Below are 20,702 nucleotides of genomic sequence, written 5' to 3' on the forward strand. Positions count from 1 at the left end.
CTTTTAGTAACAAATATGAAGACATGTACATGGTTATCTACGAAAAATATGGTACATTAATGTTTCACAGTGCATAGGAACCAATTACCTTTAGTCTAATCTGTGCCACCATCTGGGCCCATGTCCTCATCTTCTTCCGCAACTGCAGATGGAGCTGCCAAACCTCTCCTCCTCCTTTCCCATTGTTTGGCACGGAGTTTACGTTTTTCTCCTATTTAAAGGTTTGAATAATAATCTGTGATTAATAGGAATGTTTGCTGAGAAGATTCGTGCAGGAAAGAACGTTCGTTGCAACACAATACATATATTTTTAACTATGGCTTCCTGACTTTTAATGTCATATACTAAAACATCAACAATAGATCGATCTAATCACGACATGACAACTAAAATGAGTAATCTAACTTTTTACATAGACATTATAATCTAGACATGTTAATACAACATACACAAAATTATAAAAAACATATTGCATGATTAAAAAAATAAATAAAAAATAAAACGTACTTTTTTTCAAAATCCGATGGATTTGGGAAAGCTGATCCTGCTCACGGTGTTTCAGGTCGGACCACCGTTTACGAATCTGATCTTTCGATCGCTCCACACCGAATTTTTTTTGCAAACAGGCCACCACCTTATCCATGATGCCATCTTTCCTGGCATTGGGCCGATCGTAATTTGCCAACTTTCCATCATAGTCCATTTTTTCTAAAATGGAGACCATCTCCACCATTTCTGGCTTTGTCATGGGTGTAGCCCTTGATTTTCGGGTGGCCCAATCACTTCTGCCCACACTAATTGAGCTCCCAGATGGTTGAGACATTATTCTTAATTACAAGATTTTTCCACTGCTTCAGGTGTGAGTGTCGCATGTAGGCCTGATCTTCAGCATGTACACACCCCTGCACAAGCCCGCCACTGGAGGAGGAGTTGACGCCTGCGCTGTATTTAAAGGACGCCAGATCGTTCGGCCGACGATTCGCTAGCGGACATATCGAGGGTTGGAGCACGATCGAGCGGCGAATCACGACTTTTCCCCACAAACAAAGGTACGACTATTTTAATAGAAAGTGTGTGTTTTGGGCCCTATACAGCTTTTATTAGGAATATCTTTATTATGTGCCTAAATACATGCTATTTTAATATGTTTTGTGTTGTGTTGTGTCTTGCAGGCATATACTGTCCTGCAATATGGTGGACAATTACACCAGCCACAACTTTCTCATCAGTTTCATTGATGAGTTCAGGCAACTGCCGTGCTTGTGGCAAGTGAAGTCGGCGGATTATAAAAATAAAAAACTAAAAAAACAGGCCATGGAACATTTGGTGGCCTTCTACAAGCCCGTCTGTCCTGGGGCAAATTTTGAGTATGTAAGGCGAAAAATAAACAGCATTCGCACTGCCTACAGGCGGGAGGTCAAAAAAATTGAAAAGTCCACCCGGTCTGGAGCAGGTGCACAGAAGATACATGTACCACGGCTGTGGTACTATGATAACTTGCGATTCCTGTCTGACACCTTGGAATCTAGGCCATCCATATCAACACTGCCTTCTACTTCGGCAGAGGGCTCAGTGTCGGTTGATCCAAGCCAGGATGAGGATTTCCTGGAGGAGAGTTTTACTCAGGTATGGCATTTCACAATATATTGTCTGCTAAAATTTAATCATGTAACAAAATTATAAGGTAAACCATAATTGACCCTTTATGTAAAGGGGCATAGCAAGGGGTTGGCATGACAGGCAACCGCCAGGGGCGCAGGCCAAGGGGGGTGGGTCACAAAAACATTGGCATTGGTTTATTGTTTTTTTGAACAATCCACTCAGCCTGCACACCCCAGAACCCCCAGTTTGCAGGCGGATTCATGCAGGTGTAAAACATTGAGAGCTGCCTCATGCAGGTGTAAAACATTGAGAGCAGCTGAGCCAAAAGACCAGGAGACTGAGACTGCCTCTCACTGCATCCCCAGCACACCTCCGGTCTTGCAAACAGTGCTGCATCCCCAGCACACCTCTGGTCCTAACAAACACTGCTGTAGCCTCAGCATTCCTCTGGCTCAACCTTTTTTAATACAAAACTAACAGCTCCTGCAAATGATACATCCATCCTTGCTTCCATGTCTCTGGTCTCTCACTCTGGGTCAGCAAGGCAGGTGGCTCCCTTATTCCTGTTTACCTGCACCGCTTCACCCTCAATGCCCTACATCAAGCACTCTGCAAGTTCAGGCCCCTCTCTCTCTCTCTCACACCCCCTCTTTCTCTCCCTCTCTCTAGCTCTCAACCCTCTCTTTCTTGTTTTTCACACCTGAGACAATGATTGCCCACTAGAGAGCTCTACACTGGGCAAACAAGGGGCAAATGAGAAACTTTTAATGCCCTTTAATTTTTTTTTGGGGGGTGGGTTACATTTTTACATTGATCTTGGGGGGGGGGGGGTTGTTGCCAAATACAGCTCCTCAACAAGGGCACTGGAGACCCTAGATACGCCACTGTATGTAAAGTCTGCTATTTGTTCACAATAATATAACAAACATGCATTTTTATATACACTATAACATTCTAATCAATTGTTCATTTCATCAACAGGGAAGTGTCACAACAGGGAAGTGTCACTGAGGAGGAGCCAGGTTGCAGCCAGGAGCCTGGGGAGCCTGCGGAGCCTGAGGAGCCTGTGGAACTCTTTCCACCACCACCTCCTCCTGCCAAACGGAGGCAAAAGAGAAAACACATTGATGACATCACCGATGAGTTTATACAGGAGGCCACCATAACCCTACGTAGGAAACCGGAGGCCAATGAGTCCTTCGGCAACATGACTGCCAAAATTTTAGATAAGGTGGACCTCAGGCAGTGTCAGTATGCCAGAAAAATTATTCTGGATGTGCTGCAAAACGCTGAAAACGGCATCCTTAATGAGCACAGCCATGCATGCCAGGAGCACCCGTGCCCTCCACCTCCACCTCCACCTCCACAACACCCACCACCTCGCCAAATGCCACATGGCCAGTGGCAATATGGCCAGCAGGATCCAAACCTGCCCTCATGGCAACCTGATTTCAGTTACCAGCGACTTTAAATTTTTGTAACCCCCTATTATTTATTTTACCCCTGTTTGCCAGTTTCTATTTTAATTTTGTCCAAATGGACCTTTTTTATGTTTAGTTTATTATACGGAGAGTATTAATGTTTTCATGTTTTTTTTTCTGAGATACAAAAATAAAGAAAATTGAAAGTAAAAAATGGCCTATCTGAATTTGTTAACATGTTTAATATTGTGCATAACCTGAAAAATATGTTTTAGACATTAATTCAGACAAGAATAAAGGGTTATATCAATAGTTAGATCTTTGCTGTTAAAAAAATAATAATGGTGAAGAGTTCAAATTATTTAATTATAAAATTTGATAGAACAGATAGAATAGACAAACATTATATTCATCATAACAGAACACATGCCTTTTTATTAGAAAAGTATGGCATTATGAGCAGCATCTTCCTTCTTCTCACATTTATCATGATGAGCATGTGCTCTGCATTTCACCTATTTCTTGGACTGCCGCGAGCCGAAAGTTCTTTCTGAATAAAATGTTGAGTTTACTAGAGAAAATTCTTCCGGGAACTCATTTGGTTTGATCATGCGTGTTGGGATTTGTAGCTGTGTGTCGGCAGAATTCTGTACTGACTGGCGAACAATCGTCCGTTCTGGTGTCGGCATACAAAAATTTTCATGTTTCCAAGAAAGACTCTTGTCCGCAGAATGTGCGCAGACAGCTGTCGGAGGCACCATACTAACAAGCGTACAATCGGCAGATCTTTCGTCCGCCGACGTTTGTATGACGACGATCGGTACGTGTGTACGGGCCTTTAGTCTGCTTGTCTTCGGCAAACTGTTTGCGGGCTTTCTTGTGCATCATCTTTAGAAGAGGCTTCCTTCTGGGATGACAGCTATGCAGACTAATTTGATGCAGTGTGCAGCGTATCATCTGAGCACTGACAGGCTGACCCCAACCTCTGCAGCAAAGCTGGCAGCACTCATACGTCTATTTCCCAAAGACAACCTCTGTATACGACGCTGAGCATGTGCACTCAACTTCTTTGGTCAACCATGGCGAGGTGTGTTCTAATTGGAACCTGTCCTGTTAAAACTGCTGTGTGGTCTTGGCCTCCGTGCTGCAGCTCAGTTTCAGGGTCTTGGCAATCTTCTTATAGCCTAGGCCATCTTTATGTAGAGCAACAATTCTTTTTTTCAGATCCTCAGAGAGTTCTTTGCCATGAGGTGCCATGTTAAACTTCCAGTGACCAGTATGGGAGAGTGAGAGCGATAACACCAAATTTAACACACCTGCTTCCCATTCACACCTGAGACCTTGTAACACAAACGAGTCATATGACACCAGGGAGGGGAAATGGCTAATTGGTCCCCATTTGGATATTTTCACTTAGGGGTGTACTCACTTTTGTTGCCAGCAGTTTAGGCATTAATGGCTGTGTGTTGAGTTATTTTGATGGGACAGCAAATTTACACTGTTATACAAACTGTACACTCACTAATTTACATTGTAGCAAAGTGTAATTTCTTCAGTGTTGTCACATGAAAAGATATAATAAAATATTCACAAAAATGTGAGGGGTGTACTCACTTTTGTGAGATACTGTATATATCATCTACTCAAAATCTTCACTTCTTTACTTATGGTCTTAGCAGTAATGCCTCTGTCTAGAATGTCCACTCCACATGCCCCCTCAGTCTCTATGCCAACTGTAGTCTCAGCCAGGTAGGTAAGGTGTCAAACCTTAGGTGTAGCCATATTATCTGCTCTGCTCGGTCCCTCCCTAGTGCCTCTAATCTCCAGGCAAAGTAAGATGTGACTGCACTCTCCGCTCGCTTCTACCCCCCTCCCATCCATGTCTCTTCTACCCCACCCCCTTCCATGTCTCCGCCCCCCCCTCCATTCATCCATGTATCTCATTTTCTATCCATATCTCTCTCCCCCTTCCATGTCTCTCCTACCTTTTATTCATATCCCCCCCTTGCATCCATGTCTCTCCCCCTTATGTCTCCCTTCCATCCATATCCCCCCAGTGTCTCTCTTCCATACATGTCTCCCTCCCTCCCCCTTCCATCCATATCTCTCTCGCCCTTGCCAACCCCCCCCCCCCCTTTCATCCATATCTCTTCCCCCTTGCCAACCTCCCCCCTTTCATCCATATCTCTCCCCTCATAATGCTCCTGATGACGCACGTGACACAAAACAGCCATGGAGCTATTGAGACATGCCTGAGGTCCAGCCACCACTTTAATATCTGAGGTGGTGGCTAATGATGTAAGTGACTAAATACATCTTTGCCTTTTTCATTCATCTGGACCTCTTTCCATTGGTTTTATATTGTGATTTGTCAGTGTTATTTTAACCAATTTTGTGTATTTTGCAATTTTAATTAAAGACCTTTGTATTCATTGCTACACTATGAGTATCTCTATATTTTCTATTTGGATCTTCATATGCGCTTAATTGATGCTACTATTCCACACGAGGAGACTCTCTGCATTGGTTAATTCGCTTTTCAGGACTGAAAAGGACCTAGACACCAGTAGCTACACGCGCTGTTGCTGTCTTATAATTTGAACACTGCACTAAGTGTGCACTTTATCTATACGGTGGAGGACTATGTTCACGAGTAGAGTTGAGCGGACACCTGGATGTCCGTGTTCGGCGGATTCGGCCAAACTGGAAAAAAAAGTCCGGGTCCGTGTCCCGGACTTTTTCCGAACTTTACCCGGACACCGAACCCCATTGAAGTCAATGGGGACCCGAACTTTCAGGCACTAAAATGGCTCTAAAAAACCAATGGAAAGGGCTAGAGTGCTGCAAATAGCAGCAAAATGTAGTTAAGAGCATGGCAAGTGTGGATAGGAAAATAACTTAAAACAAAAAAAAACAGAAAAATAAAACAACTTTCTTCATCTGTTAAGGACGAAGCCCATATGGAGTAGGAGGGAGGTTGAGGTGGCGGTGTAGGTGGAAGCTGCGGTGGACGAGGTAGCCAACACTGCTTTTTTTTAGTCATTTTAAATTAGGGCACACTCCAAAAGAGTGAGAAAGATCAAAAATATAACAATGGCTGGGTAAGGTCGGTATCCATCTCTATTCTGCACAAGGTACGGAAAAGTCCTGTGGGATCCATGCCTGGTTCATTTTAATGAACATGAGCTTGTCCACATTGTCTCTGGACAGGCGGCTGCGCTTGTCTGTGATAACGCCCCCAGCCGTGCTAAATACAAGTTCACATAATACACTGGCTGCAGGGCACGCCAGCACCCCCAAGGCGTAAAGGGCAAGCTCAGGCCATGTGCCCAATTTGGAGACCCAGATGTTGAAGGGGGCAGACCCGTCATTCACTACATGTAGGCGTGTGCACACATACTGCTCCACCATGTTGGTGAAATGCTGCCTCCTGCTAAGACTATCCATATGAGCTGCTGGTGCTGCTGTTTGTTGTGACGTGCTGACAAAGCTTTTCCACATTTCGGCCATGCTAACTCTGCCTTCTGAGGTGCTTGCGGTGCCCTGGTTGCGTTGGCGACCTCTTCCTCCTCCTCCTCTGCCTTGGCCTTGTGCTTCCACTGTGGCCCCGCTGTCAGGTGGGAATGCCAGCAGCATCGCGTCTACCAGCGTGCGCTTGTACTCCCGCATCTTGCGGTCACGCTCCAGTGAGTGAATTAAGGACGGTACGTTGTCCTTGTAACGGGGATCCAGCAGCGTGGCCACCCAGTAATCAGCACAAGTTAGAATGTGGGCAACTAGTCGGTCGTTGTGGAGACACTGCAGCATGTAATCGCTCATGTGTGCCAGGCTGCCCAGAGGCAAGGAAAGGCTGTCCTCTGTGGGAGGTGTATCGTCTGTGTCCTCTGTATCCCCCCAGCCACGCACCAGTGATGGCCATGAGCTGGCCTGGGTGCCACCCTGCTGTGAACATGGTTCCATCTCCTCCTCCATCTCCTCCTCCTCATCCTCATCCTCCAGAACTGTGCCCCTGCTGGACAATTGTGTACCTGGCGTTTGTGGGTGCAGGAACCCACCCTCGGAGACACTTGTGAATGACTGCCCTGAAAGCCTTGGAAATGATCCCTCTTCCTCCTCCTCCTGTGCCACATCCTCTTCCATCATCGCCCGAATAGTTTTTTCAAGGAGGCATAGAAGTGGGATAGTTAAGCTGAAAACGGCATCATCGTCACTGGCCATGTTGGTGGAGTACTCAAAACAGCGCAACAAGGCACACAGGTCTCACATGGTGGCCCAGTTACTGGTGGTGAAGTGGTGCTGTTCCGCATAGCGACTCACGCGTGCGTGCTGCAGCTGAAACTCCACTATGGCCTGCTGCTGCTCGCACAGTCTTTCCAGCATGTGCAAGGTGGAGTTCCACCTTGTGGGCACGTCACATATGAGGCAGTGAGCGGGAAGGCCAAAGTTACGCTGCAGCGCTGACAGGCGAGCAGCAGCAGGGTGAGAATGCCGAAAGTGCGCACAGACGGCCCGCACTTTCTGCAGCAGCTCTGACATATCGGGGTAATTTTTAAGGAACCTCTGCACTACCAAATTTAGCACATGCGCCAGGCAAGGGATGTGCGTCAAACCGGCTAGGCCCAAAGCTGCTATGAGATTTCGCCCGTTATCGCACAGGGCGGGCTTGAGGCTTGCTAGCAGCAACCACTCATCGGTCTGCTGTTCCATGCTCCTCCACAACTCCTGCACGGTGTGTGGTTTTTCCCCCCAAACAGGCAAGTTTTAAAACTGCCTGCTGTCGTTTAACCCTGGCTGTGCTGAAGTTGGTGGTGAAGGTGTTACGCTGACGGGATGAGGAGGCGGTAGAGGATGAGGAAGCGGAGTAGGAGGAGTTAGGAACAGGAGGCAAACTGAAGCGCCCTGCAATCCTCGGTGGTGGAAGGACATGCGCCAAATTGCTATCCGCCTCAGGCCCATCCGCCACTGCATTTACCCAGTGTGCCGTTAGGGAGATATAACGCCCCTGACCATGCTTACTGGTCCGGTAGTTAGGTGGACCTTGCCACAGATGGCGTTGCGCAGTGCACACCTGATTTTTTCCCCCACTTGGTTGTGCAGGGAAGGGATGGCTTGCCTGGAAAAGTAGTGGCGGCTGGGCACGACGTACTGTGGGACAACCACGGACATAAGGCTTTTAAAACTGTGCGCCTCCACCAGACGGAATGACAGCATTTCAAAGGCCAAGAAATTTGAAATGTTGGCATTCAGGGCCAGGGATCGCGGGTGGGTAGGGGGGTACTTCCTCTCCCTCTGAAGTGTTTGGGAGATGGAAAGCTGAACGCTTCCACGGGACATTGTGGAGATGGTTGGTGACCCAGGTGGTGGTGTTGCTGACAGATCCTCTGTTTGCGGGGTGGCAGGTGCCGGTATCACTACAGAGGTGGATGAAGAGGCAGAGACTGCAGCAGAGGAGGAAGCAGGAGGAGCCAGAGACCTTTCTTGGTTTTGAAGGTGTCTACTCCACTGCAGCTCGTGCTTTTCACTTAGATGCCTGATCATGCAGGTTGTGCTCAGGTTGAGAAGGTTTATGCCTCACTTCAGGCTCTGATTGCACAGGGTGCAAGCCACTCGTGTCCTGTCATCAGCACATTGTCTGAAGAACTTCCACGCTAGAGAACTCCTTTGAGCTGGCTTTGGTGCGCTCGGTCCCTTGCTGCATTGGGCAGTAGCAGGCGTAGTGTCTAGGGCATGGCCGCTCCGCTTCTGCACCCTGCTCCCTCTTCTGCTGTGCTGGTGGCTCTGTGCAACCACCGCCTCTTCCTCCAAACTACTCAAGTCACCTGCATGACCTTCATTCCATGTGGGGTCGAGGACCTCATCGTCCTCCACATCATCTTCCACCCAGTCTTCACCCCTGCCCTCCTTTTCGGTCTCCACAATTCTGAGTGCCGCAGCAGTTGGTACTTGCATTTCGTCATCATCGGAGACGTGCTGCGATGGTCCTTCCATGTACTCATCTTGAGAAATAAGTGGTTGGGCATCGCTGCACTCAATCTCTTCCACTTCTGGGGCAGGGCTAGGTGGATGGCCCTGGGAAACCCTGCTGACAGAGTCATCAAAAAGAAGAAGAGACTGCTGCATGACTTGGGGCTCAGACTGCTTGCCTGATTTGCAAGGGGGTGAGGTGAAAGACGGTTGGACATCGGCTGCAGGTGCCAACTCTGACCTTTCTGCAGTAGACTGGGTGGGAGACAATGTGAGGGAACTGGAGGCACTGTCAGCAGCAAACCAATCTACTATCGCCTCTACTTGTTCTTGCCTCAACACTTGTAGAGGCGCATGATGCCCTACCAAATACTTCTGCAGGTTCTGTCACCTACTCAAACTTGAGGAAGGTGTTTCACTTGTGCGTATAGCTGGCACAGATCGACCACGTCCTCTCCTTGCAACAGGAGCTCTACCAGCAGCACCACGACCCACGCCATGGCCCCTATTTGACGTTCTCCTCATATTTCTGTAATTTATGATCTTGCCCTAGAAAGGTGTTTATTGAATAGTGGAACAAAACCACAACAGTATCGCACGGGTGTATCTCACAGTCAAATATGCAAACTATGCCGCAATTTAATTTTTTTTACCCCAAAAGGGTGTTTATTAAATAGCGGAATAGAAAAACAGTATACAAATACAACGGGTGTATCTCACAGTCAAATATGCAAAGTATGCCGCAATTTAATTTTTTTCACCCCAAAAGGGTGTATATTGAATAGCGAAATAGAAAAAAAAATTAGAAAACGGTGTATCTCACACGTACAAACCCAGACTAGGCCCTGATTACAATTTTTTGTACCCTAAAGGCAGGATGAGGATGAGGAGTAGGAGGAGTTCAGAACAGGAGGCAAACTGAAGCACCCTGTAATCCTCGGCGGTGTAAGATGCGCCCAAAAATTTGAAAGGTGCATCTCACACATACCGATACAGACTATGCCGCAATTTGATTCTTTTTACCCCAAAAGGGTGTAGATTGAATAGCGGAATAGAAAAAAGTATATAAAATTGGTGATTTTTCAATAGCACATGTGAACACAGCAGTGTCTTATGTTTTATGTCACGGTCAGCAGCAGACTATGAAGGGAAAAAAAAAAAATTCCCCTTTAAATTTGTAATTTTTAAATAGCGGATTAGTACAGACTATGCCACAATTTATTTTTTTTTACCCCAAAAGGGTGTATATTGAATAGTGGAATAGAAAAAAGTATATAAAATTGGTGATTTTTCAATAGCACATGTGAACACAGCAGTGTCTTATGTTTTATGTCATGATCAGCAGCAGGCTAAGAAGGGAAAAAAAAAAATTCCCCTTTAACTTTGTAATTTTTAAATAGCAGATTAGAACAGCAATCTGTAGTAAAATATAGCTGAATGCTGCACACAACAGACTGATAAAAATATATTTTTTTCTCCCTCCTCCTCCTCCTCCTCAGTGGGCTCAAGTGAGGGCAAAAAGATTGTTCACTGCACCACCCCCCACACAGCAAAATCGATGTAGATCGCTAACGGACGATTGTTCTGTCCTGTGTCTCCTATCTGTCCCTGCCTAATCTCTCCAGCCTGTCCCTAAAATGCTCAAATATCTTTCCCTGCCTACACTCCGACCTGTCCCTGCATTCTTTTCGGGCATAATGTTGTTTTTCCCTGTCTGTCCCTAATCAGCAGCAGCCAGCACGTATGATGTGTGCTCTCTCCCTACACTACAGCAGACTGACGCACTGCGCTGTGTCTCAAGCTTATAAAGACATGGGTCACATGCTTCAGATGGCCAATCACAACTACTAATACATTAGTAGGCATGGCTGGGATGGCTTAAGGCACACCAGTTAAACGCTTGTTGATTGGCTGTTGAAAGCCCGACATTAAAAGCGCGCCATTACATACAAAACAGGAAATAACATTACCGAACACGGATTTTAAACCCGAACATACAGCCAAGTTTTCGGGTCCGTGTCCGGGTAGCAAAAATCCAATTATCCAGTACGGACCCGAATAATACAGTCCGTGTTCGCTCAACACTATTCACGAGTGATCACATTTTTTTTGCTCTTCACACTGGGACACTTTTTCTTCTTTTTCATGAATAGATTTTTTTTGGACTCACATTGGACCTTTTTACTATGTTTAACTAAATTTGAGTGCTGCAACTGTTTTTATTCATATCTCTCCACAGCCAACCTCCCCCCTTTAATCCTTATCCCTCCCCACCATGCCAACCTCCCCCTTTCATCCATATCTCTCCCCCCCCCTTGCCAACCTCCCCCTTTTCTCAATATCCCCCCCTGCCTCAATATCTCCTGCCCCCTTCCTCAATATTCCCCCACTTGCCAACCTCCCCCTTTCATCCATATCTCTCCCCCCTTTCTCAATACCCCCCTGCCAACCTCCCCCTTCCTCAATATCTCCTGCCCCCTTCCCAACCTCCCCCCTTCCTCAATATTCCCCCCTTGCCAAGCAACCTCCCCCTTCCTCAATATCTCCAGCCCCCTTACCAACCTACCCCCTTCCTCAGTATCCCCCCCTTGCCAACCTCCCCCCTTCCTCAATATTTCCCCCCCTGCCGACCTCCCCCTTCCTCAATATCTCCAGCCCCCTTGCCAACCTCCCTCCTTCCTCAATATTTCCCCCCCTGCCAACCTCCCCCTTCCTCAATATCTCCAGCCCCCTTCCCAACCTCCCACCTTCCTTAATATTCCCCCCCCCTTCCTCAATATCTTCAGCCCCCTTGCCAACCTCACCCCTTCCTAAATATTTCCCCCTCCCTTCCACAATATCCCCCCCCCCCCTGCCAACCTCCCCCTTCCTCAATTCTCCAGCCCCTTGCCAACCTCCCTCTTCCACAATCTCTCCAGTCCCCTTGCCAACCTCCCCCCTTCCTCAATATCCCCCCCCCTTGCCAACAACCCCCTTTCTCAATATCTCCAATCTCCAGCCCCCTTGCCAACCTCCCCCCCTTTACTCAATATACCCTCCCACCCTTCCTGAAATCTACCTACCTATGCAATACTCGTCCTACGCAGCACTCACAGAGGCGCTTTGTCTGTGTCATTCTGGGCTCCCCCTGTGTACTGTGCGCAGGGTCGATGCTAGACTATTTTGCGCCCTAGTCAAGACCAACCACTTGCGCAAAAAAAAAAAAAAAGCTTTTTTTTATTTCTCTTACTGTCAGTTCTAAATTATATCAGCAGTAAATACTATGTATACAAAAGCAGCAGTCTTGTGTGATCCCCAATATTATATGATAGCAGTAAATATAATATATACAAAAGCAGCAGTCTGTATATCCATATGCCCCCTTCCCCAGTGTCTCTCTTCCATCCATGTCCTCCTTCCTCCCTTCCATCCATTTTTCATTCCCCAATTCCATCCACATCTCTCCCCCTTGCCAACGTCCCCCTTTTCAACCACATATCTCCCCCCTTGCCAACCTCCCCCCTTCATCCATATTTTTCTCCCCTTGCCAACCTCCGCCTTTTCATCCATATCTCTCCCCTTGCCAACCTCCCCCCTTTCATCCATATCTCTCTCGCCCTTGCAAACCCCCCCCCCCCCCTTTCATCCATATTTCTTCCCCCTTGCCAACCTCTCCCCTTTCATCCCTATCTTTCCCCTCATAATGCTCCTGATGACGCACGTGACACAAAACAGCCATAGAGCTATTGAGACATGCCTGAGGTCCAGCCACCACTTTAATATCTGAGGTGCTGGGTAATGATGTAAGTGACTAAATACATCTTTGCCTTTTTCATTCATCTGGACCTCTTTCCATTGGTTTTATATTGCGATTTGTCAGTGTTATTTTAACCAATTTTGTGTATTTTGCAATTTTAATTATAGACCTTTGTATTCATTGCTACACTAAGAGTATCTCTATATTTTTTATTTGGATCTCCATATGCGCTTAATTGATGCTACTATTCCACACGAGGAGACTCTCTGCATTGGTTAATTCGCTTTTCAGGACCGAAAAGGACCTAGACACCAGTAGCTACACGCGCTGTTGCTGTCTTATAATTTGAACACTGCACTAAGTGTGCACTTTATCTATACGGTGGAGGACTATGTTCACAAGTGATAAAACATTTTTTTACTCTTCACACTGGGACACTTTTTCTTGTTTTTCATGTATAGATTTTTTTTGGACTCACATTGGACCTTTTTACTATGTTTAACTAAATTTGAGTGCTGCCACTGTTTTTATTCATATCTCTCCACAGCCAACCTCCCCCCTTTAATCCTTATCCCTCCCCACCATGCCAACCTCCGCCTTTCATCCATATCTCTCCCCCCCTTGCCAACCTCCCCCTTTTCTCAATATCCCCCCTGCCAACATCCCCCCTTCCTCAATATCTCCTGCCCCCTTGCCAACCTCCCCCCTTCCTCAATATTCCCCCCCTTGCCAACCTCCCCCCTTTCTCAATACCCCCCTGCCAACCTCCCCCTTCCTCAATATATGCTGCCCCCTTGCAACCTCCCCCCTTCCTGAAATCTACCTACCTATGCAATCCTCGTCCCACGCAGCACTCACAGAGGCGTTTTGTCTGTGTCATGCTGGGCTCCCCCTGTGTACTGTGCGCAGGGTCGATGCTAGACTATTTTGCGCCCTAGTCAAGACCAGCCACTTGCGCAAAAAAAAAAACGTTTTTTTATTTCTCTTACTGTCAGTTCAAAAATTATATCAGCAGTGAATACTATGTATACAAAAGCAGCAGTCTTGTGTGATCCCCAATATTATATGTCAGCAGTAAATATAATATATACAAAAGCAGCAGTCTTGTGTGATCCCCAATATTATATGTCAGAAGTAAATATAATATATACAAAAGCAGCAGTCTTGTGTGATCCCCAATATTATATGTCAGAAGTAAATATGTGTACAAAAGCCGCAGTTTTGTGTGATCCTCATTATATATCAGGAGTAAATATTATATATACAAAAGCAGCAGTCTTGTGTGATCCCCCATATTATATGTCAGCAGTAAATATTATGTATTCAAAAGCAGCAGATTTGTGTGATCCCCAATATTATATATCACCAGTAAATATATACCTGTATACAAAAGAAGCAGTCTTATGTGATCCCTAATATTATACTGTATATAACTAATATATAATATTGGGGATCACACAAGACTGCTGCTTTTGTATATATTATATTTAGAGCTGATATATTATTGGTTATTATTGGACACTGGTCTGGTCCCCATCTCTTCCCTCTTATGGACTAGTATTACCTTCGCTTCTCAGCTCCATGTGAGACAGACAGGCTCCTCTGCTCTGTTGGTGGAAGGAGGAAATTATCTCACGTTAAGGTTCACCGCACGCAGCACCTCATTGGCTGGAAGCCCCTGGCACCTTTCCTGGCATACTGCTGGCAGTGGCAGCCAGGCCGTAGCCTCATCCTTTTCGGATTGGTGGCGAACCAATCCGGGTCTCGCTCGCTCACGCAGTCAGCACAGGTGACCATGAGGCCCGCACGGCACACTAGTTGCACAGTGACGGGAGGACTCAACAGTAGTGTGGTGCCGGATGCGGCTGCCAGTTAGCAACATTAATAATCCATAGTCTGTGCGTGCGGTTCTTTGATGGAGCCGCACGGTGCCTGGGGGAGCCGGGGGCGCAGGCTGAGCGGAGGGCGCAAAAATCACTGCTAATACTGCCAATTGAGTTTTGCGCCCCCCCTCGGCCTGCGTCCCTGGCGGGCACCGGTCTCACCAGCCCCTTGGTACGCCCCTGACCCCAGGTCAAGGACCAGGAGAAGATTATAAGCCTAGGAACCTTTGCATTTGGTGAGTGTACCTTGTTCCTTATTCTCTAAATAGAATTAATTTTTATTTTTTTTTGCACAATGGCCTAGGCTGTGTCTGGTTGTGACAATAGCACTAAGGGAGAGAACGTGGCTGTGAAATTATATAAAAAGTCATGGGGGATCTTATGAGATTCCCCAGGAATATAGACAGTAATAGGATTATGAAATGCATTTTATCGTATAGTGTTTTTGATAAGAAAACAAAAGATGAGAAACGTAAGGGTATCATTATTCAGGGATTATTGTGTTATTGTACAGAATTAATGGAGGAGATTAAGGGGAAAGCACAGCACATTCGAACAGGCTCAGAGATAGGAGGTTATGGAGAGAGTGGAATCAGATCTCAGGTTACATGCTATTACTGCTGGGGAGGCACTGACTGACCAGGCTATATTGTGTAATGAGAAGTGAATGTGTATGCAAACCGCGCTAACAAAAAAAAATTAATATTAATGAGCTGCCAGCACTCCAACTTGACATAGGTTGTACAGATATGAATAAAATAATAAGTGCAGCGCTAATGACCATAAACACACTTTGAGGATCAAAATGTGCAAATCATATATATAATGGTGAGAAAATAGTTCAAATTGTGAAACAGTCCAAAGTGAAAAAAGGTGACATCCAAATTAATTGTAGACGTGATGATTAACAGTGAAAGAATTCCCACACCGACAGAATAATTGTGAATGCGCTCACCGGAGGATATGAACCCAAAATACTGTATGGTAAAAGGGTCATAAAAAGCTGGTTATGGTAACAGATCTTTCCGACCATCACTGAATTGACAGATGCTCAAACAGGAATGACCAAGGAGTTCAACAAACGATGCCCGGACTTCCCAAACGGTGTTGCATATATGGGGACAAACCAGACAGTGCAGACATAGTGTAAAACCGCTTCACAATATTTATTTTAAAAGGAAGGAATACACTTACAAACATCTTGTAAACAGCGCACAGTGGTACAGAGATGGAAATGCAAGATTGCTGACGCGTTTCATCCAATAGGACATAATAACATTTGCCAAGTGTATAAACCATAACCATTCAATATATATGGGATAAATAACCAGGAAGTTGATTACACCTGTAATCCCGCCGCGTCATAAAAGATGGCGCCGGTGTGCGGCCCAAGCCTCAGTCATCGCGAGCGTCACTTCCGGCAGTGTACATGGAGCGTCAGACGGCAGGAAGTGAATAACCTCCGAGTCAGAAACCGAATGGTAGGAGCCAAACATATGGTTCAATATCAGCAAGATGCTACAGGAAGCGGAATCGGTGACACCTAAGAAACAAATCTGTATATTCTGCGTTTTAAACACTGAAGCCCAATAGATATCAAAAACTGAAAGAACATCTACATGCCCACCAGTATTATGTAATTATATCACTTAAGGATTAGGCTTATTGTAAGATCAACCCCATGGCTCTACAAAAAATTAAAAAGTACAATAAAGTACAGCACAAATTTAAAATTAATTTATAAAAAATTATTATCCATAAAATTATGAAAAAAGATGAATATTAAAAATTATAAATCAAGAAAAATGGGAACATATTAGTACTGGATGACACAGTAAGGGTCATATGACCCCCCCGAAAAGAGACATAATGACTGAAAAAAACTATTTGGAGCAAAGGGTTAAATGACCAAGACTTATACCTAACATGTAATAGAAATGTTGTTACAGAACCCAGAAGTTAGAAATTATATAAACCCAGATACTCCAGGATGCATACACCGCAGGGGAAACAACAGGGGGACATCAATGCATAGATCCCACACCTAAGACGCACTGATGAATGTATTGATGTCCCACACTATATTCAGCCCATAAAGCGTGCAAGACTGCAAGGTGTATATCCAGTATGTCTCGAGACGTGAGACACCACGTTTGCTAGACCCCACCCCCCCCTCCATGGGGCCACAAAACGGTCGATGACTTGGAACAGGGGGCCTTTACGATCTTTATTATGCTGAAGTAAATAATGCTTAGGGACGCTGTGATTAGATTTACCCTTGATTATATTGGTTATGTGTTCTGTGACGTGAGACACTTTGGTTGGGGGGTTTGTGGAACCCCAATTGCTTTAGGGAGGTTGGGAGACTCCTTGTCCAGCATCCCCAGTCCCTCTATAAGGGGCACAGGGTGACCAAAAACCCCAGTCAGGTCTGCTCTGCTCTGCACTTATCAGACTCTTGCTAGTGGGGGTGGGGGTTTGTTGTTGTTGAATACCTGCATTCCATTGTTATATTGTTATTATGGGATGGGTATGTTGAGTGGATTGACTAAGGGGGAGGGGTTGTCCCAGAAGTGTTCATCTCCTTCTGCTTTGTGTTTGATTAAACAGTTTTATTCTGGATGACTCCAAAGCTTGTACTGTCGAGTTCTTGGGGTAACTATAGCCAGAATCACGGATCCCTTGTTCCAGAGCTTTAGGAAGCAGGTTACTGGCGGAGATACCCAGTCGGTGGTGTCCGGATTCTGTCACATTGGTGGCAGCGGTGGGATGCTTCCTGCAGTCTGGGACATCCAAACCTCCACCGGGATCCAAGATCGGGATCCAAGATCGGGATAGCAGACCTTGGTCAACCCAACGGAGATATGGACCTGGCATCAGAGTTTGAGGGGGTGCTGCGGATCGCCCTTTCAGTATACCCCGGGACGGTGTCTGCGGATCAATACCTGGAGCTCAGGCAGCAGATTCGGGTGGGGCTCAGGAGTGGCGCCCTCTAGCTTGCTGGTATATACCAGGGCAAGTGCTTTCCAACCCCAGGGGAACAGGCCAGTGTTCAACGGAAGTTGCGGATGGCATTCCTGGGAGAGCAGCCCCAGGAAAAATGGGTATCCGAGTTGGACAGGCTGGTCCAGCAGGAGATAGAGCTGGACAATCAATATCGGGCTCTGCAATGGCACGCAGAGCAGAAATATTTAGGAGAGACTTCAGAATGCTCTCCGGAGGGATAGGACTTTGGTGGCCCTGGATTGCTGTGGGATAGCCTTACAGATGCTTTTATGTTTGGTGATGAAGGGGAACCTACCCTTGAGGACCTGCGAGAATAGAGAGAGGCTATGCTCCGTCTCACAGGGGTCTCAGAGCTCGAACCTGATCTAGAACACTTGCTAAGGAAAGAACAGCATCTGAAAAGGGCATACAGGAAACTGCTAGAACACGTTCAGCAGCATGCCTATGAGTCGGCAGTGGAAACTCCGGAGATTTCTGTTCCCAAAGCTGAAGTTCTGACAACAGGACAGAGCTCTGCTAGCCTCTGCCCAGCACCAGTAACATCTTCTGGATTCCACAGACAGGAGATAGTGAATCTCGATCCCCAGACACCACCAGGGACCGGGGATTTCATAGACTTTTCTATTGAGGAGGAACATCCCAGTGAGCTCCTGCAGAAGAGCTGACTTCAGAGCATGGTGTTGTGGACCTTTGCATACAACAATCGGTGGCCCTGGAGGATTTGTGCAAGGTCACCAATGTTTCACTTTACTTCCCATGGGAACAGCTGGAAGCTGGGCAGAACGCTACTGGCCTCTGCCCACAACAATCACCTTTGCAGGAGTATATATCTCTGGCACACAGTGTTGGTGCCAAGATACATCTGACCACAGACACATGGTCTAGCAAACAGGGGCAGGGAAGGTATATCACTTTTACTGCCAACTGGGTGAATCTTCTGATGGCCGTCAAGCATGTAACCCGTGGCACCCGTGTAGATTTGGTTGTACCGCCACAGATATTACTACAAAACCAAACAACAACTCCTACAGGTCGCAAGGCAAAAAGACGCCCTTCACTTCCAAGGCTACACTTACCAGCTCTTTACTGACCTCTGCAAGGCCACTATTAACAAATGCAGGGCGTTCAAACCACTGTTACAAGTTCTCCAACAACATCGGATCATTTATTCCTGGGGCTTCCCCTTCTCTGTGCATTTCACCTACCAGGGGCGCAAACACACTGGCAAGACCACTGAAGACCTCCAGCAGCTCCTCCAGGATTTGCACCTGACATCACCCCCTGCGACTCCTATCGCCCAACAACGCCGCAGACGCCCTGCCTCACGCACCCCCCTGAAGCCTGCCACCACCACATCAGCTACCCCTAAACGGAGCCAGTTCGTTTCCCCCTTGCCTGCATCAGTTGACTCAATGGACTGAGTGCCCCATGCACTGTTGACCCTGCCTTTTCTGCTTTGCCTGACCCGAACAGCTTCTACTCTGCTTACCGTCCGCCAACCTCAATTTACTGTCTCTTGGATTGAATTTGTTTTCCAGGCCAGTTCCACAGGCCTCCTGCTACGGACTCTGGACCCCTCGACCGGCAGTACCGCATTACGGATCGCAACTCCTCCAACACGCAAGATCATCCAACTTGGACGGTAACCACGGTAACTTCCATTCGGTCAGGAGACTCTCTCTCTCTCTTACCCGTAGGCCCCTTTTTGATGCATATGGAAAACCCCCCCCCCCCTTTTTTTTTTTCTTGTTACTGGCTCCTCTGTATTTTTTGGCATCTTGCCCACCGACACCAGTTTTATGGAACACTATCCTAGTTGCTCATCCTTCTGATAACCAGTCTCTCCCCTTGTTGCCAACATGAACTTCATCACCTTATCCCACCAATAGAGATGGCCTTGCAGTTCGCCCGGCGGTCGGTTCGTGGCAAATTTTGCTTGTTCGCAAATTATCAAAAAGTCGGACTTTTGCCGATGTTTGCTAATATGTCTGCGCCGCCATTTTCATTCAGAAGAACTTTGACCCATGACACAGCCGTCAGGTGGAACGGGACAGCCAACGGAAACATTCCAGCAAATGGACAGTCCCCCTACCCTATAAATAGACCCGATCTGGTGGCCATTTCACATTCCGCTTTCTGCCAGTGTAGAGAGAGGTCTGCTGTGCTCATCAGGGAGAGTTTGCTAGACACATACAGCACTGTGAAGATCCACAAAAGTCCTTTTCAGGGCTGGTATTTTTCGGTATAGGTCTAGTATCTTTTGAGCTTAGGGAGAGGTATCCTGTGGTTGCTTTAGGGGCAGTTTGACAAAGCGATTTCTGTGACTGCAGCCAAACTCTAACTGCCCCTAAAGCAACCACAGGATACCTGGCCCTATAGTAAAGAGACTGTAATAGACCCTAAAACGACATTGGAGCATTTTAAATGACTTTTGTGGACATTGACAAAGCGATTTCTGTGTGACTGCAGCCGATCTCTATGTCCACAAAAGTCATTTAAAATAATCCAATGTCGTTTTAGGGTCTATTACAGTCTCTTTACTATAGGGCCAGGTATCCTGTGGTTGCGTTAGGGGCAGTTAGAGATCGGCTGCAGTCACACAGAAATCACTTTGTCAATGTCCACAAAAGTCATTTAAAATGCTCCAATGTCATTTTAGGGTCTATTACAGTCTCTTTACTATAGGGCCAGGTATCCTGTGGTTGCTTTAGGGGCAGTTAGAGTTCGGCTGCAGTCACACGGAAATCGCTTTGTCAATGTCCACAAAAGTCATTTAAAATGCTCCAATGTTGTTATAGGATCTATAACAGTCTCTTTACTATAGGGCCAGGTATCCTGTGGTTGCGTTCGGGGCAGTTAGAGATCTGCTGCAGTCACACAGAAATCGCTTTGTCAATGTCCATAAAAGTCATTTAATATGCTCCAGTGTCATTTTAAGGTCTATTACATTCTCTTTACTATAGGGCCAGGTATCCAGTGGTTGCTTTAGTGGCAGTTAGAGATCGGCTGCAGTCGCACAGAAATCGCTTTGTCAATGTCCACAAAAGTCATTTAAAATGCTCCAATGTTGTTATAGAGTCTATTACAGTC

Source organism: Pelophylax lessonae (assembly GCF_965119305.1).
Source record: "Pelophylax lessonae genome assembly, chromosome: 1".
Lineage (NCBI taxonomy): Eukaryota > Metazoa > Chordata > Amphibia > Anura > Ranidae > Pelophylax > Pelophylax lessonae.